Source organism: Alosa pseudoharengus, unplaced genomic scaffold, assembly GCF_046254945.1.
Source record: "Alosa pseudoharengus isolate Yale_2024_CS ecotype anadromous, Long Island Sound unplaced genomic scaffold, YU_APseudo_1.1 YU_APseudo_1.1_scf_19, whole genome shotgun sequence".
Lineage (NCBI taxonomy): Eukaryota > Metazoa > Chordata > Actinopteri > Clupeiformes > Clupeidae > Alosa > Alosa pseudoharengus.
The window spans coordinates 6,366,436-6,373,935 of record NW_027468657.1 but is presented as its reverse complement, the minus strand read 5'-3'; positions in this window follow the sequence as shown (position 1 = coordinate 6,373,935).

The window sequence follows — 7,500 nt, the reverse complement described above, 5'->3', positions numbered from 1 at the left end:
TATGTGTGTGTGTGTGTGTGTGTGTGTGTGTGTGTTTCTTTCTGTGTTTGTGCGTGTGTGTGTGTGTGTGTCCATGTGTGTGTGTGCACTGCTGGACAGGATATTCCCAGTCTGTTTACCATTTGAGAGGACAGCCCCTGGTCTGTGCCGGGTGACTACTCATTCTCTCTGACCCTGGAGGAGGGAGCACAGAGGTGCTGTCTGTTTTCCTGTGTGGAGGGGTTTTGCCTGTACAGTGTGCTTTTACAATGATCCGCAGTGCATGCTGGGCTAGCTGATGTTCTACTGCCCTTAGCTGTAGGGTGAGCTGACGTTCCACTGCCCTTAGCCATGTGGTTATATACAGTACACACATATACTATATATATTATATAATACATATATAAAAGTCCTTGTGTGTGTCGTTCAGACGTTGTATGAATGGATGCGGTCGATCTGGAGAAAGTTCCCGCTCAAAAGCACCCGTTGGTTCTGCATGCTAACTGTGTTGCAATGCATTAGAGGCAAGCCGTCCCCCTACACGGCCTTCTTCCTGAGGGGAGGGGGGCTGTCTGTAGTCATAGACGGTAGCCTCACTCCAGTTCGCTCTCTCTCTCTCTCTCTCTCTCTCTCTCTATCTCTCCCTTTCTCTCTCTCTCTCTCTCCCCTTCTCTCTCTCTCTCTCCCTCTCTCTCTCTCTCTCTCTCTCTCTCTCTATCTCTCCCTTTCTCTCTCTCTCTTTCTCTCTCTCTATCTCTCTCTCTTTGTCTGTCACAGTCTCTCTGTCTGCCATTCTCTTTTTTTATTCTTGCTTTTTCTCTTTCTTTCTTTCTCTGTCTCTCTCAGTTTCTCTTTTTGTTCTCTCTCACTCCCCCCTCTCTCTCTCCATGTCTCTCTTTCTCTCTCTCTCTCTTTCTCTTTCTCCCTCTGTTGCCAGATGTTGAATACTAGGTCAGTGTGACAGCATCTGGGGTGCATTAGAGGGGCCTGCTAGTGGTCATACACACACACACATCCCCCTCCCCACGCTCTCGCTCTTGAACACACACACACACACACACACACACACACACACACACATACATTCACACACACACACACCTCCCCCTCCCCTCGCTCTCGAACACACAAACATGCACACACACACACACACACATGCACTCCCAGTTAGCCCACCCCAGACCAAACTCCAAGCCTGCGCTACTCTCACCCCATGGTACACACACACACACACACACACACACACACACACACACACACACCACAAACCAGTGCAACATAGTAGGGCCTGTATGGTTAACCTATACATTAAAAGTGCACAGAGCTGTAAAAGCGCACACACACACACATGCACCACATCACACACCACACACACACACACACACACACACACACACACACACACACACACACACACATGCACCCACACAAAAGAGTTTTAATATATGGGAGAAGTGTTTCCTAGTGCAGAAATGAGTCCTTTCCTAAACACTCTGTCCACTAATTAATTGAAGAGTAAGAGGCTCCCTGGAGTATAAAGGACTCCTCACCTGATTACTTTGTTCACTAACTAATTCAACAGGGCACATGAGGAAGTCCCCAGTCAATCTAGACCCAGGGAAAACCAAGGGTCACCATGCAACTTTAATGGATGTTGCATGGTGACCTGTTTAAGAGTGTGGTCGTGTGTGTGTGTGTGTGTGTGTGTGTGTGTGTGTGTGTGTGTGTGGTGGGTGTGTGTGTTGGTGTGGTGTGATGTGGTGCGTGTGTGTGTGTGTGTGTGTGTGTACTTGCAGCATTGCAGACTCTGTAAGCTGATGAAAGTAAGGAAGTGGCGGTAGTCCAGTCCTGTGTTGACTTGCACTGAAGCATGACGGTTGAGAGCTGGCCTCAGCTCCCCTCATATAACATCCCTCTGTGGGATGGGCTAGCCTATGGGATAAACCATTTATTTGAGGGGGTATTTTTACCATGTGTGATGAAACAGTGGACAGAGCAAACATAGGGGTTGTTAGAGTCCTGCCCTGTCTGTGGAGCGGCAAATCCGCAGAGCTCTCCAGACATCATGGAGACCTGCTGCTGACCCCACGGTGCCGAGCCACGCGCTGCACAACTCTGCGTCCTGCCAAACCCAATTACAGTGTGTGCTCTCCAATCGCCACACACACACACACACACACACACACACACACACACTCACACATACACTCACACACACAAATGCCTCAACACATGTAAATACACAAAATCTACCCACATGCAGTTATACACATTCACAAACATATACTATCTCACAGTACACACACACACACACACACACACACAAATGTGCATGCTTTGAACTAATTAACACATTATGCACACATTAGCACACATAATCTTGTGGTGCACACACACACACACAGTGTGTGTGTTTCTGTGTGTGTTTTTCTGCGTGTGAGAGAGAGAGAGTGGGAGAGAGAGAGAGAGAGTAATTACCCCAGTCAGGCTCTCCTCCCACTCTAATGGCAGAAACTTTTCCTCTTCCTCCTCCCTCTCTTCTCCTCTTCCTCCTCCCTCTCTTCTCCTCCTCCTCCCTCTCTTCTCCTCTTCCTCCTCCCTCTCTTCTCCTCCTCCTCTCTCTCTCCTCCTCCTCCTCCTCCCTCTCTTCTCCTCCTCCTCTCTCTCCTCCTCCCTCTCTTCTCCTCTTCCTCCTCCCTCTCTTCTCCTCCTCCTCTCTCTCTGCTCCTCCTCCTCCTCCCTCTCTTCTCCTCCTCCTCTCTCTCTCCTCCTCCTCCCTCTCTTCTCCTCCTCCTCTCTCTCCTCCTCCCTCTCTTCTCTTCTTCCTCCTCTCTCCTCTTCCTCCTCCCTCTCTTCTCCTCCTCCTCCCTCTCTTCTCCTCTTCCTCCTCCCTCTCTCCTCCTCCTCCTCACTCTCTCCTCCTCTTCCTCCTCCCTCTCTTCTCCTCTTCCTCCTCTCTCCTCCTCCTCTACATCCTTCTCTCCTCTTCCTCCTCCCTCTCTCCTCCTCCCTCTCTTCTCCTCCACTCCACTCAGTGCAGCAGACAGTAAATACGTCCGTTTTTCAGGTCCGTTATCACCCAGCGCTCCTCGTCTGGCCAAGGACACAGATACAGTGCTGACACAGTTTGCTAGTCTCTGTGCAGGATCACAACAAAACCAGCCGCGTGATTGGGCTAGTCTCTGTGCAGGATCACAACAAAACCAGCCGCGTGATTGGGCTAGTCTCTGTGCAGGATCACAACAAAACCAGCCGCGTGATTGGGCTAGTCTCTGTGCAGGATCACAACAAAACCAGCCGCGTGATTGGGCTAGTCTCTGTGCAGGATCACAACAAAACCAGCCGCGTGATTGGGCTAGTCTCTGTGCAGGATCACAACAAAACCAGCCGCGTGATTGGGCTAGTCTCTGTGCAGGATCACAACAAAGCCAGCCGCGTGATTGGGCTAGTCTCTGTGCAGGAGCACAACAAAACCAGCCGCGTGATTGGGCTAGTCTCTGTGCAGGATCACAACAAAGCCAGCCGCGTGATTGGGCTAGTCTCTGTGCAGGAGCACAACAAAACCAGCCGCGTGATTGGGCTAGTCTCTGTGCAGGATCACAACAAAACCAGCCGCGTGATTGGGCTAGTCTCTGTGCAGGATCACAACAAAGCCAGCCGCGTGATTGGGCTAGTCTCTGTGCAGGATCACAACAAAGCCAGCCGCGTGATTGGGCTAGTCTCTGTGCAGGATCACACCAAAGCCAGCCGTGTGATTGGGCTAGTGTGTGTGCAGGATCACAACAAAGCCAGCCGTGTGATTGGGCTAGTCTCTGTGCAGGATCACACCAAAGCCAGCCGCGTGATTGGGCTAGTGTGTGTGCAGGATCACACCAAAGCCAGCCGCGTGATTGGGCTAGTGTGTGTGCAGGATCAGCCGCATGATTGGGCTAGTGTGTGTGCAGGATCACACCAAAGCCAGCCGCGTGATTGTGCTAGTGTGTGTGCAGGATCAGCCGCATGATTGGGCTAGTGTGTGTGCAGGATCACACCAAAGCCAGCCGTGTGATTGGGCTAGTCTCTGTGCAGGATCACACCAAAGCCAGCCGCGTGATTGGGCTAGTGTGTGTGCAGGATCACACCAAAGCCAGCCGCGTGATTGGGCTAGTCTCTGTGCAGGATCAGCCGTGTGATTGGGCTAGTGTGTGTGCAGGATCACACCAAAGTCAGCCGCGTGATTGGGCTAGTCTCTGTGCAGGATCACACCAAAGCCAGCCGCGTGATTGGGCTAGTGTGTGTGCAGGATCACACCTAGGGATGTAACGATTACCGGTATAATGATAAACCGTGATAAAAACAATTACCGTTTTCTTTTGAAATATCATAATTATCACGGTTGATTACCACGGTGTTGAAACCGTGTGTTTAATCCTTCCCAGCTTCATCCGAGCCTGCTTTTGACATACAGTAGGCCTGGTACAATGAAGCAAAATTGGTACCCTACTGATTCTGTTGTCCAATTGATGGTTTTAACTGCTATTTGGATTAGGCTACAACTGATTTTAAAAGGCGGAACATTTTCACCGCAAAACTTGCACTGTATCATTTAGCCGCTCTGCGTTTTTCTTTTTTATCTTCGCGTCCACATTAAATCCATTCCACTCACGTTATCAGAAGAGCACAGTAGCCTAAAGTTTTATTTCTCAGGGTAGGAATTTCACGGCGGCCACGTCGTTGCCCCTTGCGTTGGCCGTGATGTCCCTTTGAAAATCAGAGGTTTACAGGCCACGGTGGCCTTGGTGCCCTTCTTTCAATATCCTGCTTTGCGTCCTACTAATAGCGATTTTTATTTAGCCTATGGCCTGTCAAAATATTTACAGCGCAAATTCATTTAGTATTTTATGCAGTGGAGAAAGTGACAGCGCAAGAAAGAAAGTGCGTCTAAATTCACCCATTCTTCTCAGTTGAACTACTCGCGAACGAGCCTACTTATCACGCAGACATCAGTATCACATGAAAGAGCTTTTTCTCAGCTTTTAAACGATGTTAGCCGCGAATTGCTATGGTGAACGGTTCGCGAGAAAAGTAAATAATATAATTCAATTTAATCATAAATTCTACTGAAGGTTTTGCGTCCATCACCCTACCCATTCCTCTCGGTGAAATACTTCACAAACTTTTCGTTTAACACATAACAAACCATATATCAGAATAAACAGCAGACATTTGCAGTACATTTCGACATGCATGGATGTCTCCAAATTTGGGCTTTAAGTTTTACAATGTGTTTAAATTGTTCCACATGATTTCATAACGGGCCAAATACAAAATAAATGTTACAAATATCACCTAGATATCGGTAAATCAGAGGACAGCTGACTAAGAGTTTGTGAAAGTAGATCACAAAATGCTAAGCATGCATCTAGGCTATTTGAGTTTCTTAAAGCTGAACTGTGCTTAAATTGTTCAATACATGATTTCATAACAGGCCAAATATAAAATAAATGTTAAATATAGCCTAGATATCTGTAAATATTAGATGATCAGATCATTTGCAGTTCTATGTAATATGTCATGTTTCATGTTTTTGTAATGTTTCATACAGTGATGCAGGTCTACTGCAGTGAATAGGCTATACAACTTTGATCATTTTTATAGCCTACTACTGTATAGTTAACTTTGGCCTTGGTGCCCTAACATGTGGCCTTTGTGCCCTCCACCAAATATGCTCAACTGAAGGCCAAGTGGCCTTGCCCCCAGAATGGTGAAATTCCAAGCCTGGTCTCACTCATTGGATCCAAATAACAGTAATAGCAACCTCCAAATAATGTTAGGGTAAGTTAAGCTATAAGCACATACCCAATTAAACATGAACGGGACACTTTTTGAAACTATTTCAGCTTGTGTAGGCCTATCAGTGCTTTCTGAACATATTGAACACACTTTTAAAAATACCGTGATAATACCGAAAACCGTGATAATTTTGGTCACTATAACCGTGAGGTTAAATTTTCATACCGTTACATCCCTAATCACACCAAAGCCAGCCGCGTGATTGGGCTAGTCTCTGTGCAGGATCAGCCACGTGATTGGGCTAGTCTCTGTGCAGGATCACACCAAAGCCAGCCGCGTGATTGGGCTAGTGTGTGTGCAGGATCACACCAAAACCAGCCGCGTGATTGTGCTAGTGTGTGTGCAGGATCACACCAAAACCAGCCGCGTGATTGTGCTAGTGTGTGTGCAGGATCACACCAAAGCCAGCCGCGTGATTGGGCTAGTCTCTGTGCAGGATCAGCCGCGCGATTGTGGTGAAACTTGGTGGAAAGGTGGCGTGACGACGAAGTAAAGTTGCATGTAGCATTTGGGCATTTGGCCGTGGTGAAGGTCTGCCCTCTCCGAGTGCTCTGTAGTGTTTGGTTTTGTTTTGTGGGGTTTGTGTAGGAAGTAGAACCCACACGCCCCTCTGAGCAGTTTTGTTTTGTGGGGTTTGTGTAGGAAGTAGAACCCACACGCCCCTCTGAGCAGTTTTGTTTTGTGGGGTTTGTGTAGGAAGTAGAACCCACACGCCCCTCTGAGCGGTTTTGTTTTGTGGGGTTTGTGTAGGAAGTAGAACCCACACGCCCCTCTGAGCAGTTTTGTTTTGTGGGGTTTGTGTAGGAAGTAGAACCCACACGCCCCTCTGAGCGGTTTTGTTTTGTGGGGTTTGTGTAGGAAGTAGAACCCACACGCCCCTCTGAGCGGTTTTGTTTTGTGGGGTTTGTGTAGGAAGTAGAACCCACACGCCCCTCTGAGCAGTTTTGTTTTGTGGGGTTTGTGTAGGAAGTAGAACCCACACGCCCCTCTGAGCGGTTTTGTTTTGTGGGGTTTGTGTAGGAAGTAGAACCCACACGCCCCTCTGAGCGGTTTTGTTTTGTGGGGTTTGTGTAGGAAGTAGAACCCACACGCCCCTCTGAGCAGCTGGCTGCCTCTGGCTGTGCCCAAGGACTGGCGGCCATCTTGTTTTTAAATTAAGGGAGAGGAAGGCTCTCTTTGGCACGAGTCTGACCCCAGACCTGCTTCTCCCCATTCAGCTTTGGCAGACTGAATCTGACAGCGGATCGGAACAAGCTTTGGCAGACTGAATCTGACAGCGGATCGGAACAAGGACCGAGTCCACCAGCCAGACTGTTTGGGTTTAGAGCCAGACACGCTAACACGCACAGACCCAACCTGCCAGACTCACAGACACACACACGCTAACACGCACAGACCCAACCTGCCAGACTCACAGACACACACACGCACAGACCCAACCTGCCAGACTCACAGACACACTCACAGACACACACACATACACACACACACACACATACACATACACATACACACACACACACACACACACACACATCTGGCAAGTTAAGTATTGCAAGAATAGGTAGACACTGTTCTGATGGCAGACGGTTTAATTTGATTCTCATGTCAACATGAGATCTCATTTTTGCCCTGACAGGAAGTGCATTTGTCTGGGCAGCGCTTTTGTGCCGACAGCCCAGCTGCGTT